Source organism: Bubalus kerabau, chromosome 10, assembly GCF_029407905.1.
Source record: "Bubalus kerabau isolate K-KA32 ecotype Philippines breed swamp buffalo chromosome 10, PCC_UOA_SB_1v2, whole genome shotgun sequence".
NCBI classification, from domain to species: domain Eukaryota; kingdom Metazoa; phylum Chordata; class Mammalia; order Artiodactyla; family Bovidae; genus Bubalus; species Bubalus kerabau.
Window position 1 is genome coordinate 46,498,909 of NC_073633.1, and position 15,380 is coordinate 46,514,288.

A 15,380-nucleotide genomic window follows, 5' to 3' on the forward strand; every position below is an offset into this window, starting at 1 on the left:
TTTAGAAAAGTAGGTTTAAATGATTTTTAGCTGTTTGCTGAGCTCCTTTTACATTTTAATCTTTCTTTAATATTGTTTGCCTAAATGCAAACTTATAAAAAGCTTAAAAATCAAAATAAATGTAATCATAGTTTCTATATTAAAGCAAGAGATGGATCCTGCATCTACACTCCTTTGAATAGCTCCCTACATAAACATACACAAACATACACAAATGTAGAAACATTCACAGCTGTATTCATTCACATACATGCATACGCAGACTCATTCATGCATGCACATAAAATCAAGTTACTTCCCCAAACTACGTTTACCTTTTGGTGGCAGTCTAGCCAAAAGACCCAACCAAGCCAAAGATCATAAAAGAAAGGAATGATTACTTGTAGCAGTGAAGAGAACACCAGGGATCGTTCCCAAAGCAGGATCTCCCTGAACTACAAAATTGGGCAAGTTTTAAGTGAAGCATAGGTACATATTCACGAAGGGGCTTAGTTGATTTAGTTGATTGAAGTCAAGAGGCTCAAGAAAGGTCAATATCATCCCTTAGGTGCCAGTTGAGAGCTTCAGGCTAATCTTTACCAGTGAAAGAGAAATTGTGGTCTTTCAGTTCAGTTCACTTCAGTCGCTCAGTCATGTCTGACTCTTTGCGACCCTATGGACTGCAGCATGCCAGGCTTCCCTGTCCATCACCAACTCTGGGAGTTTACTCAAACTCATGTCCATCGAGATGGTGATGCCATCCAACCATCTCATCCTCTGTCGTCCCCTTCTCCTCTCGCCTTCAATCTTTCCAGGTATCAGGGTCTTGTCCAATGAGTCAGTTCTTTGCAAAGTGGCCAAAGGATTGGGGTTTTAGCTTCAGCATCAGTCCTTCCAATGAATATTCAGGACTGATTTCCATTAGGATGGATTGGTTGGATCTCCTTGCTGTCCAAGGGACTCTCAAGAGTCTTCTCTAACACCACAGTTCAAAAGCATCAACTCTTTGACACTCAACTTTATAGTCCAACTCTCAAGTCCATATATGACTAATAGAAAAATCATAGCTTTGACAAGATGGACCTTGGTTGGCAAAGTAATGTCTCTGCTTTTTAATATGCTATCTAAGTTCATCATAGCTTTTCTTCCAAGGAACAAGCATCTTTTAATTTCATGGCTGCAGTCACCATCTGCAGTGGTTTTTGAGCCCCCCATAAAAAGTCTCTCACAGTTTGCATTGTTTCCCTATCTATTTTCCATGAAGGGATGGGACCCAATGCCATGATCTTCATTTTTTGAATCTTGAGTTTTAAGCCAACTTTTTCACTCTCTTCTTTCACTTCATCAAGAGGCTCTTTAGTTCTTCGTTTTCTGCGATAAGGATGCTGTCATCTGCATATCTGAGGTTTTTGATATTTCTCCCAACAATCTAGATTACAGCTTGTGCTTCAGCAGCCCAGCATTTCTCATGATGTACTCTGCATATAAGTCAAATAAGCAGGGTAACAATATACAGCCTTGACATACTCCATTCCCGATTTGGAACCAGTCTGCTGTACCATGTCCAGTTCTAACTGTTGCTTCTTGACCTGCATGCAGATTTCTCAGGAGGTAGGTCAGGTGTTCTGGTATTCCCATCTCTTTCAGAATTTTTCACAGGTTATTGTGATCCACACAATCAAAGGCTTTAGCATAGTCAATAAAGCAGAAATAGATGTTTTTCTGGAACTCTCTTGCTTTTTTCACGATCCAGTGGATGTTGGCAATTTGATCTCTGGTTCCTCTGCCTTTTCTAAAACCAGCTTGAACATCTGGATGTTCACGGTTCACATATTGCTGAAGCCTGGCTTGGAGAATTTTGAGCATTACCTGCTTGTGAGATGAGTGCAATTGTGTGGTAGTGTGAGCATTCTTTGGCATTGCCTTTCTTTGGGATTGGAATGAAAACTGACCTTTTCCAGTCCTGTGGCCACTGCTGAGTTTTCCAAATTCGCTGGCATATTGAGTGTAGCACTTTCACAGCATCATCTTTTAGGATCTGAAATAGCTCAACTGGAATTCCATCACCTCCTCTAGCTTTGTTCATAGAGATGCTTCCTAAGACCCATTTGACTTCACATTCCAGGATGCCTAGCTCTAGGTGAGTGATTGCACCATCAAATTATGTAAGTCGTGAAGATCTATTTTGTACAGTTCTTCTGTGTATTCTTGCCACCTCTTCTTAATAACTTCTCTTCTGTTAGGTCCATACCATTCCTATCCTTTATCCTGCCCATCTTTACGTGAAAAGTTCCCTTGATATCTCTAATTTTCTTGAAGAGATCTCTAGTCTTTCCCATTCTATTATTTTCCTCTATTTCTTTGCATTGATCACTGAGGAAGGCATTCTTATCTCTCCTTGCTATTCTTTGGAAGTTTGCATTGAAATGGTATATCTTTCCTTTTCTCCTTTGCTTTTCACTTTTCTTCTTTTCTCAGCTATTTGTAAGGCCTCCTCAGATAACCATTGTGCCTTTTTGCATTTCTTTTTCTTGGGGATGGTCTTGATTACTGCCTCCTGTATAATGTCATAAACCTCCGTCCATAGTTCTTCAGGCTCTCTATCAGATCAAATTCCTTGAATCTATTTGTCATTTCCACTGTATAGTCATAAGGGATTTGATTTATGTCATATGTGAATGGTCTGGTGGTTTTCCCTACTTTCTTCAATTTCAGTCTGAATTTGGGAGTAAGGAGTTCATGATCTGAGCCACAGTCAGCTCCTGGTCTTGTTTTTGCTGACTGTATAGAGCTTCTCCATCTTTGGCTGCAAAGAATATAATCAATCTGATTTCAGTGTTGACCATCTGGTGATGTCCATGTGTAGAGTCTTATCTTGTGTTGTTGGAAGAGGGTGTTTGTTTGACCAGTGTGTTCTCTTGGCAAAACTCTATTAGTCTTTGCCCCGCTTCATTCTGTACTCCAAGGCCAAATTTGCCTGTTACTCCAGATATTTCTTGACTTCCCACTTTTATATTCCCATACCCTACAATAAAAAGGACATCTTTTTTGGGTATTAGTTCTAGAAGGTCTTGTATTTCTTCACAGAACCATTCTACTTCAGCTTCTTCAGTATTACTGGTTGGGGCATAGACTTGAATTACCATGATATTGAATGGTTTGCCTTGGAAAGGAACAGAGATCATTCTGTGGTCTTTACAACCCATATATTATTTCTCCTATTGTTACTCCTTTTGCCTGATCACAGTCCTTTGTTCCTACATTCTTTTGTTCCCCTAAGATCATTAATCACAGAGAACTGTTCAAGGGCAATCACTGTGATGGCCAACCTTAAATCACAAAATGGCTTAGGCCAAAAATGGTTTCTCTGATATCAAAAAGAGCCATGACCAGGTCTCTTTTCCTGGGACCTCCTATGTTATCTGCTTACAGTCAAGTTCCTGTTGGTATGGTCAGTCACTCAGTCCTGTCTCTTTGCAGCCCAATGGATTGTAGCCCACCAGGCTTCTCTGTCCATGGAATTTTCCAGGCAAGAATACTGGAGTGGGTTGCCATTCCCTATTCCATGGGATCATCCCAACCCAGGGATTAAACCCATATCTCTTGCATCTCCTGCATTGACAGGCAGATTCTTTACCACTGCACCACCTGGGAAGCTTATAAACATAAACAGACAAAATATAAACATAGATATGTATACATACACACACCAGCCCCTAAGAAAGTCCTCTGGATATCTCTGCAGAACTCTAGGTCTGGATGCAGTTTGAAAGTTACTACTGTAAATCACAAAGATTATGTCATGAAACAAAAATTCTTTAATTTTTAAAGCATTTTAGCAAATCACATAATATAAAAAGAATGAGTGTCATTATCACCTCAAGTAGAGGATGTGTAGTATGTAATGCTTAGAGAAATACTTATTTATAATTGTCAGACAAATAAATGAAAGGAAAGATTACTGTTTACACACATGACTAGTATTAGTATTTCATTATATTACTTGATTGCATACATTAGGATAGATATCTACAAAAAAGTGAGAAATGGCCAAAGGCAGAAATGTTCCACTTCTGAAGAATGAAGATCATTAACATATCTGGACCTGGACATTCCGAATTATCAGTAGCAGATAGGCTTAAGTTCAAGGTCTTGAAGTAACACTCTTACTTCTCACTGCTAGATCCAAAAATACACTTTGGTAGAATAGCACTGTGACATAAATTAAGCCTTGGTGTGCTTATCAACTGTCTCACTCCCTGTGGGGCCAAAGTACTTTATGTTGAGGCAGGTTTTCAAGCACTAACTTGAGCTTGTAAATGGCTGATAAATTTCTGTATCACTCAAGATGGCTTGGCTGCAAGTAAGAAAATACCCAAATCAAAGTAACTGTTAAAAAATAAAAATATAATGAAAAATCTAGAATATGAGAGTTTTAATACTTATCATGATGATAAGTGTGTAGCTCCACTTTAAGCCTTTTCATTCACCACCTACCTTCAGCCGGGATTGTTGCTCAAATCAGAAGCAATATGGTTCCATATCTCTAGAAAGCTATCAATCCTCATGAAGGAAAGAATAAGTCTAAGACCCCTGTGTGCATGTTAAGTTGCTTCAGTCATGTCGTACTCTGTGTGACCCTATGGAGTGTAGCCCACCTCTGTAGGCTCCTCTGTCCATGGGGTTCTCCACTGGAGTGGGTTGCCATGTCTTTCTCCGGGGATCTTCTTAACCCAGTAATCAAACCTGTGTCTGTTACATCTGCATTGGCAGGCAGGTTTTTTGAACCACTAACACCACCTGGGAAGCCTACAGTAGAAGTCTAGCACTGTTTAAACTATCCTTCTTTTACGACCTCCATACTCTGCCTTCAGAAGTAGGCATTAGAACCTTTGTGGATATAAATTTCCAGAATAAGGCTGGTTTTTGTTACATCCCCATCCTCACCTTAATTCCCCTGAGCTCTTTTCTCTTTCTGTGGCTTACTAAGTTGTTATAAATTTTCCATCCCCTCTGTAATTTCCAGAATGCTATTTGTTCTCCTTTCACTGACCTCTTTCTTATTGAACTAAGCCGTTTATTTATTTTGTATTACTGTTTCCTATTTTGTATGGAGTTCTGAAAAAGAGGAGGGAAAAAAATGTGTGAGGTCAATATGCTAAATTTACCTGCAGGTAAAAGTTATTTTGTATTATATAAGTCAAAATAGCACAGAAATTTATAGGTATAATACCTGTAACAAAAAACAGCAAATAAATGCTAATATTATTCTAACTTGCTTAGACTTCACTGCTATCAACTTTGACAGTACTGCTTCTGATGTTTGTTGAGAACAAGCAGTGATTTATGTTAGGCTACTAAGGTAAAATAAGTTATTGTTCATTAACTGGCAAAACTAAAGGATAAGACAGGCTGACAAAACAATTTTGTCCTGATAAATTGTTGTGTACTTATTTGCAAGGCTGGCATAAATAATCCTACTTCTTCAAGGTGCAAACAACAGATAGCAGGAGACCATTAGATGTCAAGCCAGCAAAGGACCAATGGAGCAGTACAGCATCCTCAGGTTTATTGCTTGAGGATCATTAATTTATGTTTTCTAGTGTGTGGGTTCATTTCTAAGAAAAGTCAAAAGCCTATTTACAATTATTTTCAATGATAAAATAGTCATTGCTGATAATAACAGGTCTAGTTGTCTTTGTGCTATAATGGGGGGGGAAGCCCTACATTCATAAAATTAATGTATTTTTCTCTGAATTATAACATGAAAGGCTGTGATCATTCCGAGAAGATATTTGTTCTGTCATCACTATTTTTTTTTTGGTTGACCCCAATTTTAAAATGGATTATATTAGATGGCAAATATATCATTGATTGCTGAGCCCAACTTTTTAGAACTTTTAGTTAAGTAACTATTTCTGCCATATTCAGAAAGGAGTACTTGTATGCAGTAAGACATTAAAATATTCAAATATAAGAATGCTGTAATTGTGGTTAAGTGTGCTAATGGAAACTAAGAATTAATGATTTCCCCATATGTTAATAAGCTATCTGTGACAGAGTAATATGGGAACATGAAAGCAATCATTAGTTAGAAAATAAATATAGAATATAAATCTATTGCAGATTCAATTCAAAGAAAACTTGATTCAAAACTGAATATTAAAAAAATGTTCTTAGTTTAATTTTGTTGTAAAATAATTCAATCACTCTGAACAGGTTATTGATGAACACATTTTAGATAAAAATACAATTTCCATTTTATTTCTCAATCCTTTGATGCAAAAAAGAAATATCTGGGTAAATATCAGATATAGAGCATTGAATGTTTTACCCACTGAGTTTTGTATTGAGATTTATGGGCTGTGTCTTGGTTCTGTAGGAGGGCTGAACTCTATTCTAGTAGTCTGCTCTATGATTAACTCTTCATATTATGCTCTACATACCCTAATTTTTTCCCACAATTTCCAAGTGTCCCCTGATAGGTTCTATTCAGGTCATGTAACCATTCTTTGTTCTTTTAGCAGTTGGTGTCTGCTTCTCTGCTAAACACAGTAAATTCAGGTTGTTTCAAAGTTCAACCAATAATACGCCCTAAAAAAATGATTGAGGATGTCCAACAATGACTACCTAATTTAGACAATTTCCATATAAGTAAACTTGCTTTCTTCATAAAGCACTATTACTTAGTGCCTTGATGTTTTCAAAATCCCAACTGCAGATTAATACTGAAAGAAAAAGTACAATATCAGAAGCAAGTTGTGATTATGTAATTTTTGTTGTTTAGTTGCTCAGTCATATCCAACTATTTGTAACCCCATGGACTGCAGCACACCAGGCTTCCCTGTCCTTCACCATCTTATGGAGTTTGCTAAAACTCATGTCCATTGAGTTAGTGATACCATCCAACCATTTTGTCCTCTGTCATCCCCTTCTTCTCCTACCTTCAATCTTTCTCAGCATCAGGGTCTTTAATGTGTCAGATCTTCACATCAGGTGGCCAAAGTATTGGAGCTTCAGCTTCAGCATCAGTCCTTCCAATAAATATTTAGGATTGATTTTCTTTAGGATTGACTGGTTTGACTCCTTGCAGTCCAAGAGACTCTCAAGAGTCTCCTCCAACTCTACAATTCAAAAGCATCAATCCTTTGGCACTCAGTCTTTAGATAATTTTAATGGACTAAAAATACTTTTTGTTCAACTAATAATCTATTTTGTGACTTTTAGGAAATTATTTCATGAATTCAGATCTTGAATTACCCATATAAATTCACCTGAAAAAAATTTTTTAAGAAATTATATGGGATTTTATCAGTTTTTGTCTGATAAAGTCACAGAGGAAAAAAAGTTGTGTTTTATCAGGTTTATCGGATATCTGATCAGATTTCATTTACTTTGCCAGTTCTAGGTAAATGTTAAATTCTGTATTTACATTAATCCAAAGGAATATGTGTGATTCATTGTTAAAAAAACATGAATACACAAGAAAAATAAGGACATTTCTATAGACACATAACAAAAGAATGTATTCTCACAATCTAGCAAATCATTAGCTACAACTCAGACTCCTCACATTCATAAAATGTGAATGATTTGTTCTCTTATTCATTTCAAAACTTTTTTCTTTGAATAGAGAGTTAATTTTATTTTTCAATGTACATTCATCATTAAATCCTTCTTTCAGTTTAAATATATTTATAATGAATATAACAAGGAGGTTTAGTGCTGAAAAATCATTTTGGGGGAAAGCAAGATGAAATCTGTTCATTACTAACCATTTGTCAAAACTGTTTATGTTTAATCTTCCAAGAATAGATCAACTTTTTAGCATGACATAAATCTGCAGTAAAAATTACAATACTTTACATTGCTTACTGATTTTTAAAGGGAAAATAATCCTTATAAATCATGTGCTTAGGTTATAAAAATTTTGGTAGAACAAAGTGTGCTTTTAAATTCTGATTTCCTACACAAATTTAAAACACAGATCCCTCTCAAACTCTGATTATTACATTTCACTTGCTCCTTTTCCAAAATATAATCCCCAGTCCTATTGGTAGTGTGATTGAAGAGACTCACATAGGCTCTACTAATGTAATGAATATCTATCGACCTGCTATTATATTCAGAGTATTGGAATTGACTAAAGAATGGAGGTAGTGAGGAAACCAAATTTAATACGACATTATCATTGGCCTCTATTTTCATATGGTGAGAGAAATGGGATTTTTGAAATTTAGAATTTTATTAAATTTGGTGTAAAAACAAACATCTTCATAATAGCCAGGACATGGAAGCAACCTAGATGTCCATCAGCAGATGAATGGATAAGAAAGCTGTGGTACATATACACAATGGAGTATTACTCAGCCATTAAAAAGAATACATTTGAAGCAGTTCTAATGAGGTGGATGAAACTGGAGCCTATTATACAGAGTGAAGTAAGCCAGAAAGAAAAACACCAATGCAGTATACTAACGCATATATATGGAATTTAGAAAGATGGTAACAATAACCCTGTGTATGAGACAGCAAAAGAGACACTGATGTATAGAACAGTCTTATGGACTCTGTGGGAGAGGGAGAGGGTGGGAAGATTTGGGAGAATGGCATTGAAACTTGTAAAATATCATGTATGAAACGAGTTGCCAGTCCAGGTTCGATGCACGATACTGGATGCTTGGGGCTGGTGCACTGGGACGACCCAGAGGGATGGAATGGGGAGGGAGGAGGGAGGAGGGTTCAGGATGGGGAACACATGTATACCTGTGGTGGATTCATTTTGATATTTGGCAAAACTAATACAATTATGTAAAGTTTAAAAATAAAATAAAAGGTAAAAAAAAAAAAAAGATATGCACCTATCTAAAAAAAAAAAAACTTTAAGTGCTCATTTTATGCATAAAAACATTCCTTTGATAGTAAAGAAAAAACCTCTTAATTATGTACTTTTGAATTTATACATATACAGATAATATTTCTTGGAAAATAAAGCCTAAACTGTTTACATTGTTTGCTAGTAGGCTGAGAAATACCTACTTTTTATTAGCTTTCACCTTTGTTCTATTTGACTATATTTTGTTTTGACATGTACTGCTTTCTAAATATGCTTTACTTAGGAATAATTTACTTACAGTGAAACACAATCAAGTAAAATGTGTGGATAGAGCTGAATTTTGACAAATAACATACAACTTTGTGAATACCACCTCATTCCTCATTCAAGGGATTACTAATTTTATTTCCAACACTATAGTTTTTTTTGCCTCTTTTAGAACTTCATATGAATAGAATGGGCTTCCCTGGTAGTTCAGCTGGTAAGAATCCACCTGCAACGCAGGAGACCCCGGTTTGATTCCTGGGTTGGGAAGATCTCCTCGAAAGGGATAGGCTAATCATGCCAGTATTCTTGGGCTACTCTGGTGGCTCAGATGGAAAAGAATCCACCTGCAATGCAGGAGACCTGGGTTCAATCCCTGGGTTGGGAATATCTCCTGGAGAAGGGCATGGCAACCCATTCCAGTATTCTTGCCTGGAGAATCCACATGGATAGAGGAGCCTGGCAGGCTACAGGCTATGGGCTCACAATGAGTTGGACATGACTAAGCAATTAAGGAGACCAGTCCTGGGTGTTCATTGGAAGGACTGATGCTGAGGCTGAAACTCCAATACTTTGGCCACCTCATGCGAAGAGTTGACTCATTGGAAAACACTCTGATGCTGGGAGGGATTGGGGGCAGGAGGAGAAGGGGACAACAGAAGATGAGATGGCTGGATGGCATCACCGACTCGATGGACATGAGTTTGGTTGAACTCTGGGAGTTGGTGATGGACAGGGAGGCCTGGCATGCTGTGATTCATGGGGTCACAAGGAGTCGGACACAACTGAGCCACTGAAATGAACTGAACTGAACTGAAGTAATTAAGCACACACATGCATAAATAGAATATGATAGTACTTTATTGTTTTTGTCTTCATTCACTCTGCATAATGGTTTTGGAGATTCATCAATTTTGTTACATGTATCACTAGTGTATCTTTTTAATGCTAAATTGGATTCCATTGAATAAATATACCACAATTGGTTCATTCATTTACTTGTTGATAAATAGTATGATACTTATGAACAAATTTATATAAGCATGTATAGGTTTTTGTGCGGTCATGTTTTTATTTCTCAGTGAAATTCATAGAAGGATGATTGTATGATAAGTGTATTTTAATATCCTAAGGCATTGGAAAACTACTTTTCAGAGCAACCACATCACTTTTCTTTTCCATCAGAAATGCATAAAATTCCTGTTTGCTCCATATCTTCACCAATCCTTGGTATAGTCACCTTTTTTTTTTAATTTTTAAAAAGTTATTTTTAATTCAAGTATAATTGCTTTAAAGTATTATGTTGGTTTCTGCCATACAACATGAATCAGCCATAGTATACATATGTCGCGTCCCTCTTGATCGCCACTCCCCTCCATCCCCCATTTCCACCCCTCTAGGTTGTCACAGCGGAGAAGGCAATGGCACCCCACTCCAGTACTCTTGCCTGATAAATCCCATGGACGGAGGAACCTGGTGGGCTGCAGTCCATGGGGTCGCTAAGAATCGGACACGACTTCACTTTCACTTTTCACTTTCATGCAGTGGAAAAGGAAATGGCAACCCGCTCCAGTGTTCTTGCCTAGAAAATCCCAGGGACGGGGGAGCCTGATGGGCTGCCGTCTATGGGGTCTCACAGAGTCGGACACGACTGAAGCGACTTAGTAGTAGTAGTAGGTTGTCACAGAGCACCAGACTGAGCTCTCTGTGTTATACAGCAGTGTCCCACTAGCTATCTATTTTACTCGTGTTCGCTCTTTTTAATGTTAGCTTACAATTGGATGCGTAGTAATATTTATTACGCTGTTTTATTTTGCATTTTTCTGATGACTAAATATCTTGAGCATTGTTTTTTGCCCATTTCGGACATCTAATTATTGTGTTACAAGAGGTTTTTACATATTTGATAGTAAGCCCTTTACATTATTGGGTAGGCTAAGTATATTCTGCCATTATTTGCCTTGCTTTTGGCTTTTTCAGTATTGCTTTTGAAGAGGATTTTTTAATGAAGTCCAATTTACAGCTTTTTGTTCTTTTTTTTTTTTAATTTGGTCCTAAGAAATCTTGGCCTACACCTAGTTTGCAGTGACCATGATTTCTTTGAAAAACTAGTTTTCCTCTGGAATATCATAGTTTGGGGTTTTTATTTAAGCCTATGATACATTCTGAGTTTATTTTTCATATTTTATTTGGTAGGGGGCTGAAGCTTATTTATTTTTCTATAAATATACCCAGTTGTTCTCACAAAATACATAGATAACTCAGCCTTGCCAAATTACCTTGGCACCTTTATTAAATTAATTGATCACTTATATGGGTCTTTTTTTGTTTTATTTAGATTCTGTTGTTATACTGACTTTTATGTCTAGGCTTATGCTGATTAGAGATGCTATTTAATTTTGTATCATTACAGTATGTCTTCAAGTAAAATAGAATAAGCTCTCCAATTGGAGTCCTACTTAAAACATACACAAAAGTTGCCTCAAAATGGATGATAGATTTTAATTTATAAGATAAAACTATATAAAACTCTTAGAAGAAAGCAGAAATAGCTCTTTATAAGCTTAAGTAAAGCAAATGATTTTTTTAGATGTGATGCCAAAAGCAAAAGAAATTTTTTAAAAGATTTTAAAAAACTAAATTGGACTTCATCAATATTGCATAATTTTGTGCTTCAAAAGACAACATAGCAATGAAAAGAAATGAAACCTACAGATTAGAAGAAATATTTGCAAATATTATTTACTAAAGAACTTGTATTTATATAAAAAGAACTATTATAATCCAACAACAAAAAATAAATAAATAAGAAATAGAGCCACCCAAATATATTTGACAAAAAAGCAAAGGCAATCCAATGGAAAAAAATAATTCTAAAACCCTGGACACGCATATAACCAAAAAAAAAATGAGTCTAGAGCTGACATTATACCATTCATTCAAATGAATTCATTGAATCATAAAAGAAATGCAGACTATAAAATTTCTAGAAGTTAATATAGAAGAAAATATAGGTTATTTTGGTGTTGCCATTGAGTTTTATATACAACAAAAGTATAATAATCCATGAAATAAAAATTTGATACGTTGGACCTCATTAAAATTAAAAATGTCTGCCCCTCTAAAGAACCTCTTACAATAATGCAAAGATAGGCAATAGACTGAAAAAGAAATTTTACAAAATACTAATCTGATAATGAATTTGTAACCAAATTATGCAAAGAGCTCTTAGAACTTAACCCAATTAAAAATAGGACAGAAGATTTGAACAGATACCTCACCAAAGATGTGCAATATTATATGTTATTAGGAACTTGCAAATTAAGACAGCAGTGAAATACTGTTACCTACCTTAATTAGAATGGATAAGATCTAAAATATTTATAATGCCAAATGCTGCCATGAATATGAAGCAATAGGAACTCTCATTTATGCTGGTTAGAATGTAAAATAGTACAACCTCTTTGGAAAACAGTATGGCACTTTATTACAAAGCTAAAAATAGTCTTACATACAATCCAGCAGTCATGTGTCTAAAGATTTCACCACCAAATTTAAAAATTAGGCCTACACAAAAATCTGTACATGAATGCTTACACTACCTATAGTCATAATTGCCAAAATTTGGAGCAACCAAGATGTCCTTAAACAGGTGAGTGAAGTGAATATCACTCAGTCGTGTCTGACTCTTTGTGACCCCATGGACTATAGCCTGCCAGGCTCCTCTGTCCATGGAATTCTCCAGGCCAGAATACTGGAATGGGTAGCTGTTACCTTCTCCAGGGGATCTTCCCAACCCAGGGATCAAACCCAGGTCTCCCACATTGCAGGCAGATTCTTTACCATCTGAGCCACTGCAGAAGCCTTTAAATAGGTGAATGTATAAACAAAAGTGGTACATCCATTCCATAGAATATTATACATCAATAAAAAGAGATGAGTTGTCAAGACACAAAAAGACATGGAGAAAACTTAAATGCATATTGAAAAGTGAAAGAAGCAAGTCTAGAATGGCTACATACAATGCCAACTACATTACATTCTGGAAAAGGCAAAACTATAGAGACAATAAAAAGATAAGTGGTTGCCGAGGGAGATGGGGAGAGGATGCATACATTGGAGCACAGGGGATTTTTAAGGCAGTGAAACTATTCTGTATGATGCTGTATCAGTATATACATGACATTATGCATTTGACAAATCCATGTACTTGTACAACACAGAGTGAATGCAAACTATGGACTTTTATTAATAATAATGTATCAATTGTAACAAATGTACCATACCAATGCAAGATGTGAATAATAATGAGTAGGTGGGAAAATGAATATTTGAGAGCTTCTTGTACTTTCTGTTCAGTTTTTCTGTAAACCTAAATATGCTTCTACAATAAAATCTATTCATTTAGAAAAAAAGATAAAACTTATATTAAAGAGGCAAAGGTTTTGAAAAGAAATTTCTCCAAAGGAGATTTACAAATGGCTAACAGGCACAAGAAAATATGATTGAAAGAATTACTAGGGAAATACTAATTAGACCAGAGCACAGTGTGGTGCCGCCTCACACAAATGAGGATGACTATAATAAAGATGGGCAATAACAACTATTGGCAAGGATGTGTAGAAATTAGACCCCTCATTGCTGGTGGGAAAATAAAATGATATGGGCACTTTGGAAAACAGTTTAGCAGTTCCTCAAAATGTTAGAGTCCTTATATGGCATGTTCAGTTTCTAAACATATAGCCAAGAAAAATCAAAACATATGTCCACATAAGAACATGTACATGGATATTCATAGTTGCTTTATTCTTAATAGACAAAAACTAGAAACAATGCAAATTGCCCATCAACTGATAAACAGAGCTCAGCACAGAGGTAACAGGCAAAACGTTCTGTCTCCCAGGCTTTCCCTGAAAGGCTTTCATCTGAATACTTTTAAAGCTGCTGCCTGAGTGTCAGGATTCTAATTTATCACAGGTATAGGAGCTGACTACAGTCCTTCCCAGAGACCAGGAAAGCTGGCAAGCATATTCCCCACATGCTCTGTCCGTCCAGCGCCAAGTGAGCAGTGTTTACCTAGAAGGAGCTTGTACCGATGTCTGATACCTCAGCTTTTGCCTCTATTGGTGGAGGGACAGGGCCCCCAGATCACTTGCCTGTGGTCAATGAGCTTGCATTCACAAGTCTCATTGCTGCTGCTAAGTCACTTCAGTCGTGTCCAACTCTGTGTGACCCCATAGACAGCAGCCCACCAGGCGGGTAGCAAAAAAAAATAAAGAAGCAGTTCTACAGGGCACAGGACATATCCCCTTTGTAGCTATATACCTGAGCCCAACATAGAGAAGGTAGGGAAAACACTCATCTCCCAGTTTCTCCCTGATAGGAGCTTTACTGCATACTCTCCCTGCTTGAATCCAGCTTCTAATCAGCCTGCGTCTGTATGCTGACTGTGATCCTCTCAATTGGGACACATTGGTCTTGCAAGCCATCAACTATTGGGAGCTATTAAAGACAAATAAAACAGCTTGGAAAATCACAACAGTTTGAGACAACCAGGAGCTCAGGCCAGGTTGACTGATGAGGTTCTCTAGGAAAGACCTTCTGTCATTATGGAGAGACGGCTGTTTTGTCTAGTGAGCAGACACAAACACAGTCAAGGGGAATGAAGAAACAGAGGAATATATTTCAAAAAAGATATAAATACCCACAAACAGATCTTAAAATGTGGAGATAAGAGACTTAATAGAGAATTAAAAATAACAGTAAAAGAGCATGCACACTGAGATAAGCATGTACAAAGTAAAAATTTCAGCAAAGAGATGGAAAATAGAAAAGTTACAAAACAAAAATAGAAGAGTTGGAGAATATAGTAAAGCTTTATTAAACAGTTCAATAGAAGGTTTCAACAGCAGTCTAAATTACACAGGGGACAGGATCTTGCAAACAGGGCAGAGAAATTCATCCAATTAGAGAAGAAAATAAAAAGAATGAAAAAGATTAGACATCTTAAGGGACTTATGAGATACAATGAAATGGACCAATATACACATTATAGGGGTCCCAGGGAAAAAGACAGAAAGAAAGGGGCAGAAAGTTATTCAAATAAATAATGACTGAAAAGTTTGGTGTATCAAGAGTACAGAAGTTAAACTGGAAAGAGAGGAGGGCACAGTGAACAGGATCTGACCTCAGATGGAGAAAGCACAGGTAGAAAGGTGAGATCTCTTCTCTGAGGCCTATATATCGGTGAAGGAGATCCAACCAGTCCATCCTAAAGGAGATCAGTCCTGAATATTCATTG